General features: G+C 36.8%; 1 protein-coding gene across 1 annotated transcript in view; it reads left to right on the forward strand.

The window, feature by feature from the left end:
- The first annotated feature begins 9,358 nt into the window (after positions 1 to 9,358).
- The window catches only part of LOC145683234 (uncharacterized), a 44,113-nt gene continuing 26,102 nt past the window's right edge, over positions 9,359 to 27,369 (forward strand). Inside the window, exon 1 of the mRNA XM_081754603.1 lies at positions 9,359 to 9,530. The gene's annotated coding sequence lies outside the window, so the exon portion shown is untranslated. The remainder of the gene's footprint in view (positions 9,531 to 27,369) is intronic.

The raw sequence follows: 27,369 nt of genomic DNA on the forward strand, positions 1-27,369 counted from the left end.
TAAAAAGAGGAAGTGAAGCCTAAGCACATTACAAGTAGGATGTCGAAACAACCATACACACTTCCACTGGCTTATAAAACAGGAGAAAAAAATAACTACATGTTTTTTTTCCTTCTGAGTGCGCATATCTTTTTGGGGTATACACATTTGACACAGCATTTCATATAAATCTACGCAGTACGTGACCTGTAGGCATGAAGGTGATAAATATTAGTGAAAAGAAAAGAGAAGGGACTAGCTGTATGAAGCTGTTGGCTTCTTTCGTGAACTGCGTGCTGAAGTGCGGGAGCTGGCCTTGATGGGTGCACGGCAACTAAAGTTGTCTCCGGGACTGAACGCCTCGTAACAAGAGGGCAACTATAGTTGTCCATGGGTCTTTAAGTGTTAAAACGAAAAGTCAAAATTTTACATATTTTCCAATACCAGCTCATATATCACGAGTTACCCCCCTCGGAATATAATGATCTTGGTATCATGTAATCTACATATATATACCTTTATATCTATATTATCGTCTTGTTGAAGCGGCTTTCAGTTTATCACTAATTAATTAATAAATTAAAACGAAAAGTCAAAATTTTACATATTTTCCCATATCAGCTCATATATAATGAGTTACCCCCGTCGGAATATAATGATCTTGGTATCATGTAATCTACAGATATATACCTTCATATCTATATTATCGTCTTGTTGAAGCGGCTTTCAGTTTATCACTAATTAATTAATCAATTAAAACGAAAAGTAAAAATTTTACATATTTTTCCATATCAGCTCATATATCACGAGTTACCCCCCTCGGAATATAATGATATTGGTATCATGTAATCTACAGATATATACCTTCATATCTATATTATCGTCTTGTTGAAGCGGCTTTCAGTTTATCACTAATTAATTAATAAATTAAAACGAAAAGTCAATATTTACATATTTTCCCATATCAGCTCATATATCACGAGTTACCCCCCTCGGAATATAATGATCTTGGTATCATGTAATCTACAGATATATACCTTCATATCTATATTATCGTGTTGTTGAAGCGGCTTTCAGTTTATCACTAATTAATTAATCAATTAAAACGAAAAGTCAATATTTACATATTTTCCCATATCAGCTAATATATCACGAGTTTCCCCCCTCGGAATATAATGATCTTGGTATCATGTAATCTACAGATATATACCTTCATATCTATATTATCGTCTTGTTGAAGCGGCTTTCAGTTTATCACTAATTAATTAATAAATTAAAACGAACAGTCAAAATTTTACATATTTTCCCATATCAGCTCATATATCACGAGTTACCCCCCTCGGAATATAATGATCTTGGTATCATGTAATCTACAGATATATACCTTCATATCTATATTATCGTCTTGTTGAAGCGGCTTTCAGTTTATCACTAATTAATTAATAAATTAAAACGAAAAGTCAATATTTACATATTTTCCCATATCAGCTCATATATCACGAGTTACCCCCCTCGGAATATAATGATCTTGGTATCATGTAATCTACAGATATATACCTTCATATCTATATTATCGTGTTGTTGAAGCGGCTTTCAGTTTATCACTAATTAATTAATCAATTAAAACGAAAAGTCAATATTTACATATTTTCCCATATCAGCTAATATATCACGAGTTTCCCCCCTCGGAATATAATGATCTTGGTATCATGTAATCTACAGATATATACCTTCATATCTATATTATCGTCTTGTTGAAGCGGCTTTCAGTTTATCACTAATTAATTAATAAATTAAAACGAACAGTCAAAATTTTACATATTTTCCCATATCAGCTCATATATCACGAGTTACCCCCCTCGGAATATAATGATCTTGGTATCATGTAATCTACAGATATATACCTTCATATCTATATTATCGTCTTGTTGAAGCGGCTTTCAGTTTATCACTAATTAATTAATAAATTAAAACGAACAGTCAATATTTACATATTTTCCCATATCAGCTAATATATCACGAGTTTCCCCCCTCGGAATATAATGATCTTGGTATCATGTAATCTACAGATATATACCTTCATATCTATATTATCGTCTTGTTGAAGCGGCTCTTAGTTTATCACTAATTCATTAATCAATTAAAACGAAAAGTCAAAATTTTACATATTTTCCAATATCAGCTCATATATCACGAGTTACCCCCCTCGGAATATAATGATCTTGGTATCTTGTAATCTACAGATATATACCTTCATATCTATATTATCGTCTTGTTGAAGCGGCTTTCAGTTTATCACTAATTAATTAATCAATTAAAACGAAAAATCAAAATTTTACATATTTTCCCATATCAGCTAATATATCACGAGTTACCCCCCTCGGAATATAATGATCTTGGTATCATGTAATCCACAGATATATACCTTCACATTGCCTTTACATTGGAGGAATATTATTTTATGCTTCAAGTCAATAACCATGTATTCTCGCCTTTTGTGCGACCGGTTCCGGATTCGATTCCCGATGGGGACTCTTCGGTCGAAAAAGTGTTAAAAGCTTTTTCAAGCCAACTCTTCTAAGTGAGCTATTCCTGGGTTTCCTCATTCACAGCAGGCAAATGCCGGGATGGTACCTAATATATAGAACCCAGGTCACTTCCTTACTCCCTTAATCCTTTCTTTCTTCCTTCTTTTTCCTCAGAGAATGTGATCGCTGAAGCACGTTATCTCTTATCTGTGACAGGCTGCCATGGCCATTGATGCCGAAAGCCCAAAAATCTAATTACTATCTTAAATAACAATGTAATGAAACAAACAGCCACACAAACAGTGGCGTCGATTTCTGTATAATTTTTGGGAGCTCTATTTAGGTTTGTCGGATATCATTTATAACAAGACATCTGTGAGAATTTAAATTTAAATAAATAGGTCGATGAAAATTTAAGGAAGGCCTGGACATTCTAAAGCTCTCCAAGATCGGAGTTCATATATACAGCGTTCTGGTGTAAGTTTCTTATTTAGTTGACTTGGAGCTTAGCGGGGGTCAGCGGTGGCTCAGTGGTAGAGCGTTCACCTCTGGTGCTTGGGGTCCCGGGTTCGATCCCAGCCCCCCAAGTGAACTTTGTGGTGGACAAACACCGTGTACGTGGTTTTCTCGGGGTTCTCCCGTTTCCTCCCACTTTCTTCATTCCACCATCTTCATTCATCACTCATCATCACCGTCTCCTTTAGCCTAACCGGAATAACCGTGGGACGTAAAACTCAAAGATTTCATTTCATTTTTCATTTTGGAGTTTAGCGACTCTTTACAGATCCGATATCATACGAGACATGGTCTATAGCTTAACGTTTCGTATATAGCATTAAGACTTAAATAATCGCATATCGCGAAAAATTATCGTATGGTTGGCAAGCCTGAGTTGACTTTAAAATGAAATGAAATCTTTGAGTTTTACGTCCCACGGTTAGGTCGGTTAGGCTAAAGGAGACGGTGATGATAAGAGATGTATGAAATGGTGGAGTGAAGACAGCGGTAGGAAAACTGAAGAACCCCGAGAAAACCCACGAGCACAGTGTTTGTCCACCACAAAGTCCACAAGTCCACAAGTCGCGAGCTGGGATCGAACCAGGGGCACCAAGCACTGGAAGTGAACGCTCTACCACTGAGCCACCGCGCCCCAGGGGCGGATCCAGGACAGTCTTTTGGGGGGGGGCGGTCGGTTGTCATACTGCTACTTTAAAGGGCATCAAACTTTGGAATGGGTTTTATTTATATATATAAAATCAGAAAGTTTTCCTCTTCTAGGGGGGGCAATTGCCCCGATCGCTCCCCCCTGGATCCGCCCCTGCCGCGCCCCCAGGGTTGACTTTACTAAAGAGTAGAACAAACTTGAATTTGGTTTAAGCGAATGAAGACAAGGGTGGAACGCGGCTTTGCTTTATGGTAAAATTGCTAAACAGACGCACTACAGCGCAAGCAGGTAAATAGTAGGGATGGCCAAAAATTTTCGGATCCGGATATCCCGGATCCAGTGAGATCCGGATCCGGATCTTGCCGGATCCGGACCTAGATCCGGATCTCGGATCCGAATCTCAGATCCGGATCTCGGATCCGAATCTCAGATCCGGATCTCGGATCCGAACCTCAGATCCGGATCTCGGATCCGGATCCGAAATTCGGATCTCGGATCTGGATCCGGAACTCGGATCTCGGATCTGGGTCCGGATCTCGGATCTGGATCCGGAACTCGGATCTCGGATCTGGGTCCGAAACTCGGATCTCGGATCTGGATCCGAAATTCGGATCTCGGATCTGGGTCCGGATCTCGGATCTGGATCCGAATCTCAGATATTGATTCGTATCCAAACCTACATCTGAAATTGTGATGATAAAATTGAATATCTAAAATTCGTCAAAACTTTTTTCGGATTCACTAATATAGTAGGATGCTGTGCTTTTAAATGTTTCCATAACACGTTTGTGCTACCTTTGTTCTTTATGTTATTTTAACCTTGCAATATTTACTTTCTTATATAAACTTTCTTATTTTCTCATATACAAATGAAATATCTTTTAGATAAGACCCTTCTAATCTAATTCTTGAGGAATTTTAAATATTCATCTCGGTCCTGCAACCGAGTGGAACTAGATTCGACATTCGAACTCTCATCCGGATCATTTTTTTTCTTAAGTAAGCCAAACTTACTTAAGAAAACTTACTTAAGAGAACTTACTTTGATCTTTAGAGTAGAATGAAGGAAACAAATAGACTTGTCAATATTCGTCTTAATTTTCTGTTCTCTTCTTCACTGTCAGGACTTCGTGAAATTACTTTCGGCGAATTTTAGATATTCAAGTTTATCATAATTTGGATGGGATGTGGGTTTGGATAAGAATCAAGATCCGAGATCCGAATCCAGATCCGAGATTCGAGATCCGGATCCAGATTCGAGATCCGGATCCAGATTCGAGATCCGGATCCAGATCCGAAATCCGAGATCCGGACCCAGATCCGAGATCCGGATCCAGATCCGAAATCCGAAATCCGGATCCAGTTCCGAAATCCGAGATCCGGACCCAGATCCGTGATCCGGACCCAGATCCGAGATCCGGACCCAGATCCGAGATCCGGACCCAGATCCGAGATCCGGATCCAGATCCGAAATCCGAGATCCGGATCCAGATCCGAGATCCGGATCCAAAGGATCCGGACCCAATCAGATCCGGATCCGGCCATCCCTAGTAAGTAGGCGGCAGATAGATTGACATGAGTATACAAAGAGCTGGCGACATTGCTTCCCTCTCATTTGGTAACAGTGTTTAAAGGAAATTCGTAGCGTTGCCTCCACATACCATCAAGTTTGTCTCACACTTTCCGTATGAGAAGATTTTCAAACTGTTTCATATGGCGACCTCTTTTATCATATTCTCTTGCCAGCGAAATCTATAAGTAATAAGATTCTTATTATTATTGCTGCTTATCGCTTACAGATCTATGTGAGTGTAGCTTTCAGTTTGAGTAGCATTGTAATATGCAGTTTTTGTTGTATTTGTATTATTCTGTATTTCAGCAGTTGCTTGCCCTTTTTTTTTTTTTTTTTTTTTTTTTTTTTTTTTTTTTTTTTTTACAAACGATTCCTTAAGGAGGCAGACTACTAAAAATGATACAGAAGCTAATCATTTTTCTTTTGCCCGTTTTCCGTAAATAAGAAAAATATAATAGAATATAACTTATCATAATAGTAGATAATGTTATTCTATATTCGAAGATTCAATTCAAAATAATTTTCAGTGTTTCCATCCATAGAAATTACAGTGTGGCCAAAATATGAAATTACCCAAAAATCTAGGTTAAGGTAGAGACCAGAAAAATGAACTCAACGGTAATTGATGAGTTTTCATGTTGTCTTGGTTCCTTGTAAACTACTTTTTAAATCATATTTGTACTTATTTTGTAATAAACAGTACCAAAACATCTTTTCACTTACGAAAAACGGGCAAAAGAAAAATGGTTAGCTTTTGTATCATTTTTAGTAGTCTGCCCTCTTAATGGTTTAAAATTTTGTTTAATATGTTTTGACAATAAGCATGGTCATAAAATTATGTCTATTAAAATAAGAAACTGAAAATAATCTATCAAAAGATACTATTTTTTCCCTATTTATCCTAATTATTTTTATGCAACATACTAATTACATCTATGTCTTTCGCCTCTGTTCGCGCCCCCCAGGTTGAAATCATAATCCAGTACGATTCAAATACAATGTAATCCGATACAAGTGATGTACTTACATGTGATATACAAAAGTAAAGTGTGTCAATTGTATTGACACCCAATTTGAGGGTCTTCTTGAATTGGGCCCCCAGTTTATGTTAATTTTTCATACTTCAAGACGGTACAAACGAAACGAATTATGGGACTATTCGGTACAAACAAAACTCTTCCAAATGAGCCAATTAAGTTGTTTTTATGACGTAGTGGGATTGTCAAGTTAATGCAGTCCCCAATTTTGTTTTCTAATTTTTTCATAATCTGGTATGGTTCAAATAAAATTAATTGCGGTACAATCTGGTACAAAGCAAGTACTTTCATATCATACACAAAAGTAACGTGTATCCGATGTATCAACACCTGATTTGAGGGTCTGCTTGAGCTGGGACCCATTTTGTACTCTTTATTTCTCATAAATTAGGGCGGTACAAACGAAACAATTTACGGTACAATCCGCTACAAACAAAATTTTTTCAAGTGGACCAATTAAATCGATAATATGACGTGGTGGGGGCTATATAAATCTGGCCCTGCACTTTGTTTTCTTAATTTCTCCTGTGCAAACTAAGTATTCCTTTTTAATGATGTACGAAAATCGTTTGTACCGGGAGGTGGAGGGACACAAGTGTGTCAAAAGATCCTGTATGACAATATAATGTCTTGTATATGCGAGTTGCTGCAGCTTAGGTTGACTGACTAATTTATATTAACGTCTTCTGTAAACAGCGAGGTTATTCAGGACAAGATTTACAGTTTAAAGTGAGATTTGTTCTGCTGTAGTGAACTAGATGTTCCAGCATCAAAAATTGAACCCAGGATCTGGCACACATCGGTTCTGAGGCTGTTACCTACAGCCTGGTCGCTAATCTCCTGCCTAGTGTGTGAGTCTTCGCTGCTACCCAGGATTTGATTCCCGGTGAGGAATCATTGAACACACCACAGCAATTCAGATCCCATTTTAAAATATGTATCGGCTGCAGGCTCGTATCCAGAGGGGTCTAGGGGGGGCCGGGCCCCCTAAATTTACGCTGGACCCTCTAAATTTTCGCTGCCCCCCCTAAAATTTTCACGGTAGGCTTGTAAATGCACTATAATATGGTGATAAACTATAAATGGTTGGATCGGGCCCTCCCTAACTTCAGCCGGGCCTCCCTACATTTTTGGGCTGGCTACCGGCCTGATCGGCTGCCGTTCCGAAAAGAATGTCCCAGGAAAAATATTCTCGGAAAAAAATATGCCACTGAAAATGGGTCTTGATTTTGCTAATCAGTGACAAAATTGGTCCCCGGAGAAAATTTCCCGGAGGAAATAACGCTGAAGTATATATTCGTGTAAATATTATGTAAAATAGAAAATAATGTGTAAAATATATTAACAAAAGAAAAAAATGAAATGTAATCTTTCAGTTTAACATCCCATGGTTATGCTTTTTAGGCTAAGGGAGACTATGAGTAAGGCAAGTGAATGATGATGGAAGAATTGGTGGAATGAGAATATGAGAGAAAATTGGAGTACCCCAAGAAAATCAAGAAACACGATGTTGTCTACCACAAACTTACGTGGCCGGGAATCGAATCAGGATCCCACGCTTTACCACTGAGCCACTGTGCCCCTTACCCACAAAAGAGCACAAATAATTACATTAGGATGTAGAAACGTCCCTGCAGGATAAGGCTCTTCTCCCCCCCCAAAAAAAAGCAATTTTTCCTGCTTGCATTCCAGCTACAATTCAAAATCCGACACTACTTCATCCACATTAGGGAAAATGACAATGTATTCTTCACAATTCCCAGCGGAAACACTGAACCGTGATTTCCCTGATTTTTTTTTTTTTTTTTTTTTTATTCAACGCATACCTAGGTACACTGCAGTCATTGTCAATTTCTCTTGAGCAATGATTCCGACAGAGGTGGACCTAGAAGGTTAAAACTGAAGGGGGCGCACCTACAATCAAGACTATGATAAACATATCATGACTTCACTCTAAAGTTTCAAAAATATATAAATGATAGGTTCAAATATTTTTGTCACTCAAAAAACTGGGGGGGGGGGGACTAGGCCCCTGCCGTTCCCGGGCTAGATCCACCTCTAGGTTCTGAATGCTTTCTACGCGCGTATTACTTATTAATACCACCTTAAGTACTAATACGACCTCCTAGCAGCGGCTCACGTACTATTGGTAGTATGCGTACCGCGAGTTGAAAAAAAGATCTCTTACTTGTTAGAAGAGTACCAGAATTGCAAGAATTTCCGCAGGTGAAGTTACCGTCCAGAAACCAAGTTGTTGTTGATTTAGCAAGCTGGGTTCACGGTGTTTTCTTTTTCTGTAGGCTGAGCTAAGGATTATTTTTTTGTGGTCATATTTTGCAAAAAAGTTTTCCTACATTTGTTTCATCGTATCTAGTCTTGCTGCTATAGGCTTTGTAGATAGATCAACCCATCACTAATTTACCTAAGTAAGACTAGGCCAAGTAGTCTACGACAGATTTTTTCTTGGTTGGTTGATAGAGTTCAGAGACGTAGACCTACAGATTAATGTGGAATCCAATCCACATAATCTCCCACCAGGAATTGAACCCAGATTTCCCGCACCTTTGAAGTGTACGCTAATCATATACCTATATAGATAGCTATGAGGGAGCTGTAGATTCTTCCTTCTATGGTTCATAGGTTTATACGAAGAATTAGAAATTTAGCAGACGTCTATCTGGAGGAATACATAAAGTACAGAATCAGGATTAGAGATAACTCGTATGCAGGAACTAAGTAATTATAGTTTTTTTTTTTTTTTTTTTTTTTTTTTACACAGACAATATACTTGCAAACGCTATTAATACACTTTGCGTGTAGTAATGTCTAGGCCAAATATAACGTCACGAATTGAATTTTTAATATAACTTTTGTTACAGCTTGTAATCTTATCTGATGATACAGAAATATATCTGCTTATTGCGGCGTTTGATAAAAGATAGCTATGTGATTAGTTAGAAATGAGGCGTGTAAGTGGGTAAATGTCAGGTGATTTTAGCAGGCGATATGATGAAACAGACAGTGATATGATGCAAGACAGTGAGTTTGAATTCAGTTCTAAGCTCCGTTGTGTGATGGTCTGAAGGGTAATGATATCTCAAGTTGGTTAAGACATGTCTGTACAAGTATAACTGCTATAACTCAGGCTACACGATGTTTAGAGCGCAATGTCAATGACTAAGTTGCTCTCCGCACCCACAGTCACTGAAAGTTGTAACTGAAGAATTAATACATTACAATATACAGAGGTAAGGCATTATTTATTTATTTTAAAGTTAATTACCATAGTTCCACGGGCAAATTGAACAACTCTTTATATTTCATTACATGTGCCTGCAGGGGCATTTTTAAAATATAAAATCAACCAAATTGTATTAACTAAAACTGAAAGTTATATACCATTCTATCATATTCGTTTTATTTTTCACTTCTATCTAAATACTGATTACTGACTTCGCTATCTCAAATTTTCTACGCTGATATTTATTGATTTCGAAGTTATGGCATTTTGTAAATGGTCCATTGGGTCAAAACTTTTAAATGTAGTCCTGAGAACTTCGATTAATGAGTGAACTCCGAATCTGATCAAAATTAAACGTTGAGGATAATTATACAGGTACTAACGATACGGAATGAAAATCAACGGCTTTCCATCTGTTTGCGAACATTGAACCAAACCTAATTGTAGAGCTAATGATGTACGAGGGTGATTCAGGAAGTAATGCCTCCAAGGTGATAATTTTATTTGTGTTTGACAGATAGCACCGATACAGGTATCATTACTGTACTATGTAAAACTTATAATGGCAGGTACAAATGGTGGCATCAATTTTCAATGTAGGCTAGTTCCCATTACGGGCAATACACGTGCGCCAAAGCGAAACAAGGCTTTTGTGCAGTCGGCAAAGAATTTTGATGGCTGTTGGCGACAACATGCGGTACTGCTGCTTCCACCTTCGCGTCACAATTGTAGCGTGCGAGGGCGATAGGACGAGCCCCTAGTTTGCAAGGGCAATAAAGCGTCTCACTATTTTTGTTCGTGGCTACCGGTGAACCTCTTAGGTCCCCTTCGTTCGCGGCCACTGAGTGGAAACACTGAGTTGTGCCACTGCTTGTGAAAACACGAGCAACCGACAGCAGGTACCAAGGCTTCTTGTTATTTTCTGTCCCCTCCTTTTATTTCCAAGTTATGAGTGGTGTTGCCAGGACACACAGAAATACATGGAACACGCAGAAACACACATACAACCGTTCATACTTCGAGATTTCAGTGTCCATTCGGCGACTATCCGGTTCGTATAGTTCGTAGAAGCATTTCCACCATCTCAAATTATTCCAATTTGAGAAATGGCTGTTAATAGTAAGCAAGCACTTCTTCTTATTTTGCTGCTCAAAAAGAAGAAACGTAGAGGGAAAGAACGAATGTCCTATCATCCTATGCTATCAATGAGATTGCAAACTGGCCTGTATCATTAATTTCTCAATTTATATTCTTTTGTTAGACGCAAGTAATACTCTTCCACTTACCAATATTTTTGTTTATATATTTTTATTACTTACACCGGTACTTGTGGTCCCTAGTTCGATCCCACCTCGCTCCGTGTGGACTTTGTGGTGGACAAACACCGTGCTCGTGGGTTTTCTCGGGGTTCTCCCATTTCCTCCCACTTTCTTCATTCCACCATTTCATTCATTTCTCATCATCACTGTCTCCTTTAGCCTAACCGGCATAACCGTGGGACGTAAAACTTAAAGATTTCATTTTATTTTTCATTTTTATTACTTAGAGTTCAACTTCATTTCAACACCTACGCTACTAGGCTACATGGGACGTAGATCTACAAACCACAGTACCTGCCACCGGAAATCGAACCCGACTCCTGCAAGGGCAGCAAAGTTCTAACCACTTAGCCACAAAGAATCCCATCAATATATATTTGGTTTTGTCAACAACATATTTCCGTCCTTTACTTCTTTCCTTAAGATATAATAATAATAATAATAATAATAATAATAATAATAATAATAATAATAATAATAATAATAATAATAATAATAATAATAATTCTGTAAAGACAATAAGTGGAGCTTGCCAATATTTTCTTCAAATTAGTCTGGAAACCAAAAATGGTACATGTGTACCAGGTTTGGTTTTAGTAAACAGATTAGAGTCGAGATGGAATATTATTCTTGGGACACAATTGATTACAGAAAACCGCTTCTCCCTACCTATTACCCTTTTACCTTATAGTAATCAACGCTTAAACCGGAAGTAGTTAATTTATGCCATTTCTGGTTTAAATAGAGGGTTAAGAGGGGAGATAGTACATATATTTGAAATGCTAAATTGATTACAAAAACACTTTTCGCTATCTATTATCGTTTTTATTCTATGGCGATCAACACTGAAAGCGGAAATGGTTGATTTCTGCCACTACCGATTTGAATAAAGTGTTAAAAGAGAAAATGCGAACTATTCTTAAAACGCTAAGTCGATTCCAAGGAAATCGAACTTACTCTCTTATCGGTTTTCTTTATATAGATTAATATTGAAACCGGAAGTCGTACTGGATTTCTACCACTTCCGGTTTTAATACAGTATTAAGGATGGGCATGGAAGATATTGGAACAATTAATCGATTTGAGAAAACCCATTCTCCCTATCTATTATGGGTTTCGCTCTATAATGGCAACGTTAAAACCGGAAATGGTTGATTTTTACCATGTCCGGTTGATTAATCGTCTCCGTTAACGAACTCGGACGAGATACCATAATCGCTCCACACATCTATTGCAAAAACAGAATATAACAATTTGGCATTTGTCCAAGAGTTATCGTAGGAGTAACGGACGGACGGACTAAGAATACAATATTATAAGTCCCGTTACGCGATAATAATTATAGTTATAAACGTATCCGGAAATGATTCGTTTGGCATAAGGAATGGCTGCTAATCTGGTTATTAATATAAATGACTAATACCCAAAGAACAAAACATAATAGACGACTAGGCAGAGTTTGATTTACCACTAGGCCTGAGTCTAGAGGCACTACGTTTTGAGGGGAGCACTTTGAATGAAAATTTAATTAGCAAGACGAAGAAATGTGAAAAGTATTATTATTATTATTATTATTATTATTATTAATATTAATAATAATAATAATAATAATAATAATAATAATAATAATAATAATAATAATAATAATAATAATAATAACAGAAGTCAAACAGTCTCCAAATAATAATTGATTTAGCAAGTCTATTGTCGTTAATCATTGGTCGTCGAAGCTAAATAGAATTTTAACGTTCTACTTGCAGTAGATAGTAGCAAAGAGGCGGGTAATTATGGTGTACTGCACTTCCCTCGCAACCCTCTGTGCATGTGCTCCTCAACAACTTGTCACAATATAAATCTAGACAAAGTTCAACAATTCGACAAGGGCGCCCATGTTGTGGTTTACAAGGACCCACACAGCAATGAAATATTTTCAAAACGTTTCTAAAACGTGCCATCATTTTCCTTCAGAAAATGTATCCTACTTCCCTTAAGGAAATATATTCCATATGTTGTTGAAAACATTTTCCACATAATACTGTAAACATTCTCTGAATATACTCAAAAACGTTTTAGAAATATTTTATACGCCGTTAGAGAAGTTTTCCAAAAAATATTTCCTGTACGATTTCCAAACATTACTGAAAATGTATTTGAAACGTTTTATACAATGTTAACGGAATGGTTTTTAAAATGTTTCTCATGGAATATTTTAAAATTATTTACCAGTAAGACAGACAATATTTTCCTACATATGCCAAAATATATTTAGTGAATATTTTTTTTTACATCTCAGAAAATATTTAGAGAATAGTTTCTGTGCATGACAAAATATTTAGGGAATATTTTCTGTACATGACAAAATATTTAGGGAATATTTTCTGTACATGATAGAACCCGAAGCCCATAGGCCAACTCGGTTACTATTGCAGATACGGAAACAAGGTAAGATATAGAAGGAAATTTTAAAATGCAGCAAGTTTTGTATTTATATTAGTATATCGCCCAATAGTAACGAGAAGTACAACGCTGCCACTGTTGGATAACACTGAATGAAAGAAAGTGTGGTTTGAAATTATTTGGACCAAAGGGAACGGAAAGACACAATGAAAAATATAGTGCAAGACCCAATTTCGCTTCCTTTGTATCTGCTCGCCCCCCCCCCCCCAACACCGTGGTTGCTACGCCACTGGCGTAGATATTGCATTTGGATGTTTATCCTTCACAGTGTCTCCTTTCAATTCTTCTCGGTGTAGCTAATTTTAAACCACACATACTTTTATTCGTGTAGCCCAACATGATGTATGGTAACGCATTTTCTTTATTGAGCGGTACACTAGTACAAAAACAAAAGTGTTGCTGGAATTTAAAAATGTCCTTACATATCTTACCTTGTTTTCATATCTGCAATAGTAACCGAGTTGGCCTATGGGCTCCGGCCTTTTGCGTCACTCTATATATATCTAATGGCTTCTTCCTGGGAACAAATAGCGGGTCGAAAACAAGGCGGCCAAACTGTGACATAGCAGCTGGAAGAAAACAATATTCTTCTGTCCAATTTTACCTGCTTAGACGCCTTTGCCTCACTCTGTCTTCATGACGAGAAACCATTGCGGCCCACAGACTCAGACAAAAAAAAAGTGTAAATTGTAACTACATAATGTTAGCTTGTTCTCATAACTTTAAGATTTTTTTAACTCAAAATCTTATTTACACAAATGGTTTCTGGGTGTTACTGGTATGTGGCCACTGGTGCTACTGGTATGTGGCCACGCCGTGCATATATGTTGGGGTGCCTTATGTGGCTTACGAGATTCAACTGGATATCAGTGTGTTCACAATCGTCGCCTGCCAGTTTTGAAAGCGGCTGTATTGGATCCATAAAAAAAAAAAAAAAAAAAAAAAAGATTGAGGTTTAGACATCCAATTCAAGAAACAATTGTTGGCAATCCTTTTCCCATCTTAAAAATAATAAATCCAATATAGCCGCTTTGAAAACTGGCACGCGATGATTGTGAAGACTAATTTGCAGTCTGAACCTCGCAATATGACATAAGACACCCCAACATACATACACGGCGTGGCCACATACCAGTAGTAGCAGTGGAACACCCAGAAACATTCTGTGCATAAATAAGATTTTAAGGGAAAAAAAGTTAAAATTATGAGAGCAAGCTAACATTATGTAGTTATAATTTACACTGTCCACTATAATAAATATACATATATATCGGTTAGTAGTTAAATAAAAATATAAATGTACACTATTCTGGCTTTATTTATTTAAATTCTCTTCTGCAGCATCTTCATGCTGCTCGTATTATTTGTTTCTATACATTAAGAACAATCTTCTCAAATATCAGAAATTCACATTTTAACTTGATAAACTTGTTCTAGAAAATTATGTCACTGACACGCTAATACTTATTTGCTTCTGTATAATCTCACTTTTGATTACCACAACAGTAGTAGGGGTCCCGTTATGCGCGAATGACTCATCCTCACTCTCTTTTATGACTGGGGTCAAAGGTCAATGACCTGGCCCGGGGTCAATGACCTAGGGGTACCTAGGACCACCCCCTCTAAATTTTGGCAGGGGTACCTTGGCCCACCCCCTAAATTTTGGCAGGGGTACATAGGACCACCCCCCTTAAATTTTGGAAATTGCCAAATCAAAAATTTAGTATGGTAGCCTAGGACCCTAGTATGTACCTCTATTAGTATTGGGTGTCTATGTCGTTCCCTTTCATGGGTAAAAAATTGCCAAAAATTCAAATTTCGGGGTTTTTGACCTAAATATCCCCTTTGATGAGGTATTATTACCCTATATAGTTATATGGGCGTATACAGGGGTCCATTACCTTTCATAAGATATGGGTACATTAATGCAACCCTTTAAATTTTTGGGAGGGGTACCTTGGCCCACCCCTTAAATTTTAGAAATTGACCAATTTAAACATTGGGTATTATAGTACAGGACCCTAATATGTATTATGATAAATTTGGATGGTCCACCTCGTTCCCTTCTAGGGGTGCAAAATTGCCAAAAATATAAACGTAAGCAATACGTTATACCACGTGTTTGGTTTTTGGTCGATTTTATCCCCTTTGATGAGGTGTTATTATCCTATATAGTTATATGGTCATGTATAGGGGTCCATTCCCTTTCATAAGATATGGGTATATTTGTGCACCCCTTTAAAAGTTTGGGAGGGGTACCTTGGCCCACCCCTTAAATTTTAGAAATTGCCCAATTTAAACATTTGGTATTATAGTACTGGACCCTAATATGTATTATGATAAATTTGGGTGGTCCACCTTGTTCCCTTTTAGGGGTACAAAATTGCCAAAATATAAACGTAAGCAATACGTTGTACCACGTGTTTGGTTTTTGGTCGATTTTATCCCCTTTGATGAGGTCCTATTACCTTATATGGTTATATGGTTATGTACAGGGGTTTATTTCCGATCATAAGACATAGGTACATTTGTGCACCCCGGGAGGGGTACCTTGGCCCACCCCTTAAATTTTGGAAATTGCCCAATTTAAACATTGGGTATTATAGTACTGGACCCTAATATGTATTATGATAAATTTGGGTGGTTCACCTCGTTCCCTGCTAGGGGTACAAAATTGCCAAAATATAAACGTAAGCAATACGTTGTACCACGTGTTTGGTTTTTGGTCGATTTTATCCCCTTTGATGAGGTCCTATTACCTTATATGGTTATGTACAGGGTTTATTTCCTATCATAAGACATAGGTACATTTGTGCACCCCTTTAAAAATTTGGGAGGGGTACCTTGGCCCACCCCTTAAATTTTAGAAATTGCCCATTTTACACATTTGGTATAATAGTATAGGACCCTAATATATATTACTATAAATTTGGGTGGTCCACCTCGTTCCCTTTCATGGGTACGAAATTGCCAAATTTTTAGTACAACCACCTGTTTCGTTTTTGACCTAATTTATTCCCTTGGATGAGGTCCTATTACCTTATATGGTTATATGGTCATGTATAGGGGCCAATTACCTATCATAAGACATAGGTACATTTGTGCACCCCCGGGAGGGGTACCTTGGCCCACCCCTTTAATTTTGGAAATTGTCCAGTTTAAACATTTGGTATAATAGTATAGGACCCTAATATAAATTTGGGTGGTCCACCTCGTTTCGTTTTAGGGGTACGAAATTGCCAAATTTTAGTACAACCACGTGTTTCGTTTTTGACCTAATTTATTCCCTTGGATGAGGTCCTATTACCTTATATGATTATATGGTCATGTATAGGGGTCCATAGCCAATCCCTTAAATTTTGGAAATTTTCCAATTTAAGCATTCGGTATTATTGTACATGACCTCAATATGTATCATGATAAATTTGGGTGGTCCACCTTATTCCCTTTCATGGGTAAAAAAAATGCCAAAATATAAACATAAGCAATATGTTGTACCATGTATTTGGTTTTTGGCCCAATTTCTCCAGTTTGATGAGGTTTTATTACCTTATATGGTTATATGGTCATGTATATAGGTTCATTTCCTATCATAAGACATGGGTACATTGATACACCCTTTAAAAATTTGGGAGGGGTATCTTGGCTCATGCACTCAGTTTTAGAAATTGTTTAATATAAGCATTTGGTATCTTCGTACAGGTCTTCAATATGTACCACTATAAATTTGGATGATCCACCTCGTTCCCTTTTATGGGTAAAGAACTACCAAAAATCAAATTTCGGAGGTTATTGACACCTATTTAACACGTTATATGGTTTATTACCTTTATATGTTTATGTTCCCTTTTAAATTTGGGAATTATCAAATAACAAAATTCGGTAAACGTTTTCTAGGACCCATTGGTATTCCTCTTATGGCCAAATATTCAAAATTTAAAGGTTATTGACCGGCTTTATTATTGAATAAGTACAGGATTTATTACTTTTTTCATAAGACACAGGTGTGTTTGTGTACCAATCTTAAATTTTGGGAGGGTACATTTCTTATTGTCAAATCAATAATTGGTAATTGTTCATTGGGTAAATCATTGTGAAATATTAGTATGATCACATGATCAGTTATTGACCTATGATGGGATTAGGACTCCAGGACATTGGTACATTTAAACTTTGTAGGATAATTTGAGAATGCGTCATTGGTATTGATTATTACAGCCAAATATAAACGTAAGCAATACGATGTACCACGTGGTTGACCTTGATGAGGTAGTGTACAGGGATACATAGCTAACCTTATTGAATCTTATGACTCATAGTCTTAAGGGAATACATGCTACAACACTGGCAAAGTTATTGTTGATGCAATTTGATTGGTTGATCACTATCTTTCGTGCAATCTGATTGGCTGATTACTATCTTTCGTGCAATCTGATTGGTTGCTGATTTTCAAATCTTTGCTGCATTCAGTTTTAAGTTTTGTTTAACATTTAAAAATCTTGGTTTCGTTTAACATTTTGCACTCACTGATAAATATGATCAAAACCGTTTATTTGTTAATCGAATAGTTAAAAACCGGATAAAGTTTGACGGTTAACCGTGAAACGTAAAATTTTTTAGTTTGAAAATTTTTTGTTTGAAATTTTTGTTTCAAAATTTTTTTGTTTGAAAATTTTGTTTGAATTTTTTTGTTTTGAAATTTTTGTTTCAAAATTTTTTTGTTTGAAATTTTTTGTTTAAAATTTTTTCGTTTCAAAACAAAAAAATTTTGTTTGAAATTTTTTGTTCGAATTTTTTTCTGCTTAAAATTTTTTGTTTGAACATTTTTGTTTCGAAATTTTTGTTTGGAAAAATTTTGGTTTCAAAGTTTTAAGTTTGTGCACTCATTAGTGAAGAACCGGAACTGCTTAGAAGAAAATTTGGTTTGAAATTTTTTCGTTTGAATTTTTTTTGAAATGTTTGTTTCAAAATTTTGGTTTGACATTTTTAAAAGTTTGTGCACTCATTAGTAAAGAACCGAAACTGTTTAGAACTAAAACCTCTGGCAACATTGTGGTGCAATAGTACACGTCAGAACATGGGGTTGTACTTGAAATGAAAAAAACACAATTCATTGAAATGAATCATTTTATTACACTCCACATACATCCATACCAGATAGTGGTTCTGGATATTGTCGATACAATGTATTTTTGAACTTGTTGCACTAGTTTGTCTTTAGCATATAATTTTAATTCCAATTGAAGTCTTTTAAGGTATATTGCAATATCAATTGGTGGAAACTCAATGTCCATTTGATCACAAATAAACTGTTTATCAATACAGGTATGCCCCCACGAACGATGTTGACAACCATCACAATATCTAGATACATGTTGTACAATATGCATCACACATTTTTCAAAATAGTACTTTTTCCGTAATATACTTGTTTTGTTGCACACTTCCACTGCATGTTTAACACACTGAAATACGCTGATGAATTTGTTCCATTCCGTTTGCGTTAGATACACCATGTTGCGAGGAACATGGAATGTACTCTTTTTACGTAACAGCACCATCTACTCTTCGAGGACTGTACGCATCACCACTTCATGATTTGAGCCTAATGATTTGACTATGGTCACATTTAGCTCATCATGAAAATAATCGTTCATTTGGTCGATTCGTGAACATAATATTTGCCATAACCATATAAGGTAATAGGACCTCACCCAAGGGAATAAATTAGGTCAAAAACGAAACACGTGGTTGTACTAAAATTTGGCAATTTCGTACCCCTAAAACGAAACGAGGTGAACCACCCAAATTTATATTAGGTCCTATACTATTATACCAAATGTTTAAACTGGGCAATTTCCAAAATTAAAGGGGTGGGCCAAGGTACCCCTCCCGGGGATGCACAAATGTACCTATGTCTTATGATAGGAAATTGACCCCTATACATGACCATATAACCATATAAGGTAATAGGACCTCATCCAAGGGAATAAATTAGGTCAAAAACGAAACAGGTGGTTGTACTAAAAATTTGGCAATTTCGTACCCATGAAAGGGAACGAGGTGGACCACCCAAATTTATAGTAATATATATTAGGGTCCTATACTATTATACCAAATGTGTAAAATGGGCAATTTCTAAAATTTAAGGGGTGGGCCAAGGTACCCCTCCCAAATTTTTAAAGGGGTGCACAAATGTACCTATGTCTTATGATAGGAAATAAACAATGTACATAACCATATAAGGTAATAGGACCTCATCAAAAGGGATAAAATCGACCAAAAACCAAACACGTGGTACAACGTATTGCTTACGTTTATATTTTGGCAATTTTGTACCCCTAAAAGGGAACGAGGTGGACCACCCAAATTTATCATAATACATATTAGGGTCCAGTACTATAATACCCAATGTTTAAATTGATCAATTTCTAAAATTTAAGAGGTGGGCCAAGGTACCCCTCCCAAAAATTTAAAGGGTTGCATTAATGTTCCCATATCTTATGAAAGGTAATGGACCCCTGTATACGCCCATATAACTATATAGGGTAATAATACCTCATCAAAGGGGATAAATTAGGTCAAAAACCCCGAAATTTGAATTTTTGGCAATTTTTTACCCATGAAAGGGAACGACATAGACACCCAATACTAATAGAGGTACATACTAGGGTCCTAGGCTACCATACTAAATTTTTAGATTTGGCAATTTCCAAAATTTAAGGGGGTGGTCCTATGTACTTGTGCCAAAATTTAGGGAGTGGGCCAAGGTACCCCTGCCAAAATTTAGAGGGGGTGGTCCTAGGTACCCCTAGGTCATTGACCCCGGGCCAGGTCATTGACCTTTGACCCCGGTCATAAAAGAGAGTGAGGATGAGTCATTCGCGCATAACGGGACCCCTACTACTACAACTAACTCTAATTTCGACGCTGCGAATTGTCAGTTCAAGTTCTGTGGAACTGCAGCTGAATTCTTAACTGATTTTCTGGTTCGTCTCTGCATGGCATGTTGAAGCTAAATCCCAATAATCTACGCGATCTCATCGTTAGTTACGTTTCTCTCGTGTTGCAGTTTCTGAAAATAAAAATAATAGGCAGTGTTTAATAACATAATAACAGCAGGGAATGATTAGAGATCAATTATTACATCTTAAACTTACAAAAATATTTAAAATGTTTGTGTAGGACCTACAGCAGCTTGTGAACACAATAATGTGTTACAAAAGTAACATCCTGAAGAAAGTGTAAAGGGCAAGGAAGACAACAGCTACAGCTGAAAGTGACATACCTCAGACTGTAGCTTAATTACGGACGTTGTAACATGTTGAAGTTGTCGCACTTTTATTTTTAAAAGTATAGCATTTTATAAATATTAAACCTAATATTAAAAATAATAATAATTTGAAAACATGTGGCAGCATTTGAGTTGATGAAGAACTAGCGTCTCATTCCGAAGGCTCCGATCTCAAATCTGGGTCCGATCATTCTTTTTCCCTCAGTCGCACCAGATGAATGCCGAGATGGTTACTAAGGCTTTGATGACCGCTACCTTGCTCGATTTCTTTGCCACGGAGCAGGCCATGCATATTACTTTGCCTTATACAAATGAATAATTTTGATAATGTACGAATTAATCGTGAAATGCTCAAGAAAACTACCAACATGACAGAACAATTCAGTAAAAGGATGAACTATATTTTATACATATTCAGCTCTCTCTTCTACGGACACTTAAATGTAACGTGTCACTTGAGGACAGGAAAATTGCACATTTTGCTAAAATAAGGATTTCCAAAGCCTTTTAAATGTTATAACAGCGGTTGCAGTATATGCTTTTGGGAAATAAAGTTTACAGGAAGATGATTCTGAGAAGTATTCATGGCACAATAGTAAGTATTTAAAGCGAAGAAAATAAAAAGGGCACCAGAATGTTTTCTTTTTTTTTAAACAATATTTTAAACATAGTGTATCCCTCTTCAAATGACAACTTCTATATTCTTTTCCACTCTGAAAATGAGATTAAAGAACAGTGGGGAGAGTTTCTTACCTATTATTGCGTTGGTGATTAACGAGGAAAGCTCTTTCCTTTTGCACCGTGCCAACTAAATTGCTCAGCTATTGCACTTGTCTTTTTCATGATGTTTCTTGTGATGGCTTCTAACCTGTGACCTCCCAGTTTTTCATTTCTTAGACCTGTAATGAAATACACATTAAGCACTCAAGTAATAGTAATGGAAATTTAGAGCATACAATTGATGCCCTTAAACTAATTACATTGATTTTAGACGACAGTGTCACAGAGTCAGTTGCAATTGGCGCATCCTCAAAAATTAATATTTGCACTGACGTTTTATTTTTCCAATAAAAGAAAAGTTGCATACTAATTTTCAAGCAGTTGTACAGGGTTGGCAAAAACCATGGTTTTTATTGAAAAAAACAGTTTTTTTGTTTGAATAATTTACTCTATGTATTTGTATTAAATATGGACAGAAATTAATTTGTTCCGTCTTGGTGTTATTATGCTGAAAGGGAATCCAAACCGCATCTCGGCTTACATCCAAGAGAAATTGTCCATTTCGACACGAAACCGGGACTAATTGGTCAGAAGTGAGATTGTCGACTCACTCACGAAGGACTCCTGATAAAAATACGTTATACTGATCTTTACATAGGCCTAGTTGTTCATATAATTGTCAAGAGTCATTTCAGAAGGACAAAAAGATAAGTAGTTACAGAAGTAAAAACATTACAGAATTACATATAAATCGTGAAACTTCCGCCTTAGCCATTGGGAAAATCCTATTATTAGTTTAAATGTATTTGTATGTAAAATTTTAAGGTCAACGTATCATATTAAATGACAAATTTGTTATGTAGATAACATTCAACAAAATTAAAACAAAGTGTAATCCAAGCTGATGTTGGAAGCTACGTAGGCAGTTGATACATTTTGCCAATTTCTATCAATATATTTAAGCAACCTTGGCTTCTTTATAAAACAACAGGCATTCAGGCAAGTAGAAATATACAATTTGGTTTCGTTTCGTATGTTTAGGCTTATCCTTATGAAATAACAAAGTTATCACGGAGAAGACTTTCGCTTAAAGGGACACCTCGAATCGCTACTTGGTTTACACTTGAAAGATGGGTTGTGGTTCGACCGAGAATTGAACACGGGACCCCTTGATTAAAAGGTGAGAAGTAGATAAACGTAATGCAGATGGTGTGATATGTGGAGACGTTACCATGAAGTTCACACGATTTAAAGCATTTTTCGTTCTTTTTTCTTTTTTGATTTAAACCTGTTGGTTTTTTGAAAAAAAAAAAAAAACAGCTGTTTAAAGCAGCCAACCCTGCCGTTGTAAATTAGAAATTGATGAAAGCAATGTATCTATAAAAAATAGCAGGAAGACGAGGAATAATTTAACAGTTTCAGAATATACACGGTGGTTGTAAAGTCAATACCTATTTTTAACCTAGATTATCCTAGAAACTAGCATCAGCTTAGCTGGCGTGTGATACTGTTAACATTTTAGAAGTTGTGGAAAATGCGGGTGCATAGGTTGAAATGTAACTTAATAACCAAATGGTGCACTCTAATAATGTATTCGATGAAAATAAAACTGTGATAGTTTGTTTAGTTTTAGAAATATTCATTGTTACAAATAAGAACTGACTTTACACCCACGCTGTATTCAGGGAGTAGTAATGCAGAAAACAAACTATTCGCGAACATGGATGAGAGATACTTTCCAGCATGCATTGTTTAACAAGTCACGTATTTCCCAATTACTTCCAAAGCAAAGCCTACACGAAGTTGTTCTATCAGAATTCATAAATATCAAATTCTGCGGAGAATTGTAGGCACTATAACGTCAGCAACCTATATTAATACACTAGTTTAGCATTGTTCACAGATTGAAAATATTATGTATAACTCAAGAAGCAGGTACTTGTACATGGAAATTAAGATGAAATGAAACATTTAGTTTAACGTCCCACGTTTATCCATCCAGGGTGAGAAGACGCTGATGATGAAAAATGAATGAAATAGTGGAATAAAGTAAGTGGGAGGAAACGGGACAGCCCCGAGAAAACACATGCACACGGTTTGTCTACCACAAAGCCCGCTTGGCGATAGCTGGGATCGAACCAAGGACCCCATGCAGCAGAGATGAACTACGTACTTTCTAAACGTTTCAACTAGTTCTAAACGTACTCGCTTCACTGTCAGACCAACAATTGAGCCTCTTTGACTCTAATATACGGAATTTTCAAAAACTCTCGGACACGTGTCTACTAACTTTTACCACCGATCTCCCTTAGCCTTATAAACATAATCGTGGGACGTTAAACTGAAAGATTTCATTTTCATTTCAATTCATAATTTTTACCACCTCCATTCTCCCTCCATCGCCGTCAGCACCCTTCTTCTTCCCTTCTAGGACATATATTTAAATAAGTAAGCTTAACTATTTATCTAATTATTTTAAATTAAAAGTTCATGTTTCTAACCTTCAAACCAAAACTTTTTTTCCTTTGCCCCTCTTTTCTTCAAATTTTTACTAAAATATCAAAAATCAGTGAAACACGTGCAAATTATTTTGAATGAGGAGCCTAAATACAAAGCATCAAGTTTCTAAGCTTAAGGGATTCGGAGATGTGGCCATCTTATTAAAATGCTTTTCACCCCTTTCCGCGTATCCGCCCTATTTCTTCCATTCTAAGTTGTGTCAAAAACTAACTAACTAACTCTATGGCCTATGGAACCCGGAGGTTCAGTGCCGCGTTCACAAAAGCTCTCCACTGACTTCTATCCTTAGCTAATTGCATCCAGTTTCTACTTTGTATTCCTATCTCTGCGAGATCCATCTTAATATTGTCCTCCCATCTGCGCCTAGGTCTTCCTAATGGTCGTTTTCCTATGGGTCTACCAGTCAAGACTTTGAAAGCGTTTCTACTTTCTTCCATTCTAGCTACATGACCTGCCCACCTAAGCCTCCTAGACTTGACGACCCTAACAATGTTGGGTAAACCGTATAAACTATGTAGTTCCTCGTTATGAAGCTTCCGCCATTACCCATTCTCGTTCCTCTTGGGTCCGAATATTCTTCTCAGGATCCTGTTCTCAAATACTTTCAGTCTATGTTCTTCCCTCAGAGTAAGCGACCATGTTTCACACCCATACAGAACAACAGGCATGATTATCGTTTTATATATTTTAAGCTTCAAATTCCTCGACAGAATTCGCGACGACAAGAGATTTTGAACCGAATAGTAACACGAATTCCCTGCTTTTAGTCGACATTTAATTTCTTCGTGAATATGATTTTCGTCTGTTAATATTGATCCTAAATATTTGAAACTATCCACTTTATCAAAAGCATTATTTAATATTTTAACGCCTCCACAATTTGCCGTATTACGGTCCCGACGCACTTCCATGTATTTAGTTTTCTCTGCATTTACTTCCAAACCCATGTCCCTGCAAGCGTTTAATAAGATCTCTGCATTTATTTCTACTGTTCTCCTATCATCCCCTATTAAATTTACATCATCAGGATATGCCATAACCTGGTGAATGCCGTTCAACTCTAGGCCCTGGTTGCTATCTTTGATTTTCCTTACGGCGTATTCCAGCACAAAGTTAAATAATAATGGAGACAACGCATCTCCTTGTTTCAGGCCATTTTCGACGTGGAAGCTCGTGGACAAAAATTTTCCTACCCGGACTTTACTTTGGGATTCACTTAAACATATCTTAATTAATCTAATTAGCTTTCTCGGTATTCCAAGTTCTGTAAGAACGTTGTATAATGTTTCTCTCCTAACCGAGTCGTAAGCCTTTCTAAAATCAATAAATAGTTGATGTACCGGGGTATTGTATTCCCACTTCTTTTCGAGTATTTGGCGAATGGTAAATATTTGGTCGATAGTTGATCGATTTCGTCTAAATCCGCACTGATAATCTCCAATAATTTCATCTGCATATGGGGTCAATCTTGCTAACAGAATATTTGAAAGGATTTTATAGGATGTTGACAGAAGAGAAATGCCTCGATAATTATTACAGTCAGTTTTGTCGCCTTTCTTGTGAATTGGAACAATGATTGATTCTTTCCACTCTTGTGGCAATTCTTCCTTGTTCCAGATAAGGAGAATGAGTTTGTGTATCTTGTTCCACAATTTTTCGCCTCCAGCTAAAATTAACTCAGCCGGAATTTCATCTACACCCGGAGATTTGTGTTTCTTCAATTTCTTTATAGCGGCTTCCACTTCTATTCGATTGGGTTCTTGAATATACGGTTCTGCGGTGTGTATCTCCTTTTCTCCATGCACATTTGTTTTTGGCTGCGTGTTCAGCAAATCGTCAAAGAAATCTTTCCATCTATTTAAGAGGCTATCCGTATCGGTGAGAACTGTTCCGTCAGATTTCTTTAATATATAAGCACGAGGTTGATAGCCTTTCTTAAATTCGCTGATCCCCTTATACATGTCCCGAATATTTTTATTTTTACTATTATCTTCAAGTTCCTTAATTTTAGCTTTCAAAAAATCGCGTTTCTTTGTTCTAAAAGTTTTGGAAGTTTCCCGCCTGATATCTGCGAAATTTTGTGTAGTTGTTTCATTCGGTTTTTGCAGCCACCGTAATTTTGCCTGTTTTCTCTTCTCTGCTAGTTTAATGCATTCTTGGTCGAACCATGGTTTGTTCCTACGTATTTCCGCGTGTCCCAATTTTTCTATTGCTGAACTTTTAATGCTATCTCTAATTTCAATCCAAGTATCCTCAACACTAGTGCACTCCGAGTCTTCTAAAACCGAGAATCTATTCGAAACTTCAATCTGGTATTCCTCTCTTACCTGGCTCTCTTCTAATTTCTTTAAATTAAATCTCTCCGTTTTTGGACATTGAATATTACCTTTATTCAACGATAATCTCTCCCGTATTATCGCTACTACCAGGTAGTGACCAGTGTCACAATATGCCCCTCTAAACGACCAAACGTCAATTATGCTAGATTGTCTTCTTCTATCTACTAAAACGTGATCAATTTGGTTATGTGTTTTTCCGTCTGGTGATGTCCAAGTGTATTTATGAACGTCGCGATGTGGGAATTTTGTACTCTTCACGATTAGGCTTTTGGATGTTGCAAAGTTCACGAGTCTAACACCGTTGTCATTACTTTCCTTATGCAAACTTTCGTTCCCTATAATCGGTTTAAAAATATCCTCTCGTCCTACCTTCGCATTGAAATCCCCTAATAGAATCTTCATATGGTATCGCGGGAGTTGGTCAAATATCCGTTCCACTTCTTCGTAAAAACTGTCTTTTATATCGTCACCCTTATCTTCAGTTGGAGCATATATATTTAAAACAATAATGTCACACCACCGTCCCTTCAGAGTAATAAAAGAAAGTCTGTCAGTAACAAATTCAACCCGTTTAATTGCTGGTAATATTCGTTTGTGAACGAAAAACCCTGTTCCTAACTGGTGATTTTTATTTCCTTCCCCGTAAAAGAACGTAAAATTTCCGGAATTCTCAGATCCATTTCCTTCCCACCTAACTTCCTGAACTCCTACTAAGTCCATCCTGTATTTCTCTAACTCACTCGTTACAGATTTTAACGCGCCTGTCCTATAAAGACTTCTAATATTCCATGTTCCAAATCTCATGTCCATTTTCTTTTGCTGATGTCGTGCCAAATTATCAGTCCTTGTCCGAGGCTTTTGTGTATGTTTCTGAACAAGTATCTTTTTTTACAGGATGAGGGTGTTAGCCTTACCCAAACCCCCAAGCTGGAGGACCACTCCTAGTCGTCTGTCCGCGACTGCTTATTCAGTATATTCGCAGCTAACCTCTATATCTAGAGGCCTTCTCCTCGATCCGCAACCTGAGGACGCGCCATGCCGTGGTGACAGGAACCCACAAGTTGTGTCAAAATAATAATAATAATTAAAAACTGAAATACGTGTCTAATTATGTTAAATGATGAGTCCGAATTCCAAACTCCATGTTCCTAACCTTCAAATCTTCCGGGATATCGACATTTGATTATAATAATTGCA

The sequence above is a fragment of the Thermobia domestica genome, chromosome 4, assembly GCF_964235325.1.
Source record: "Thermobia domestica chromosome 4, izTheDome1.hap1.1, whole genome shotgun sequence".
Lineage (NCBI taxonomy): Eukaryota > Metazoa > Arthropoda > Insecta > Zygentoma > Lepismatidae > Thermobia > Thermobia domestica.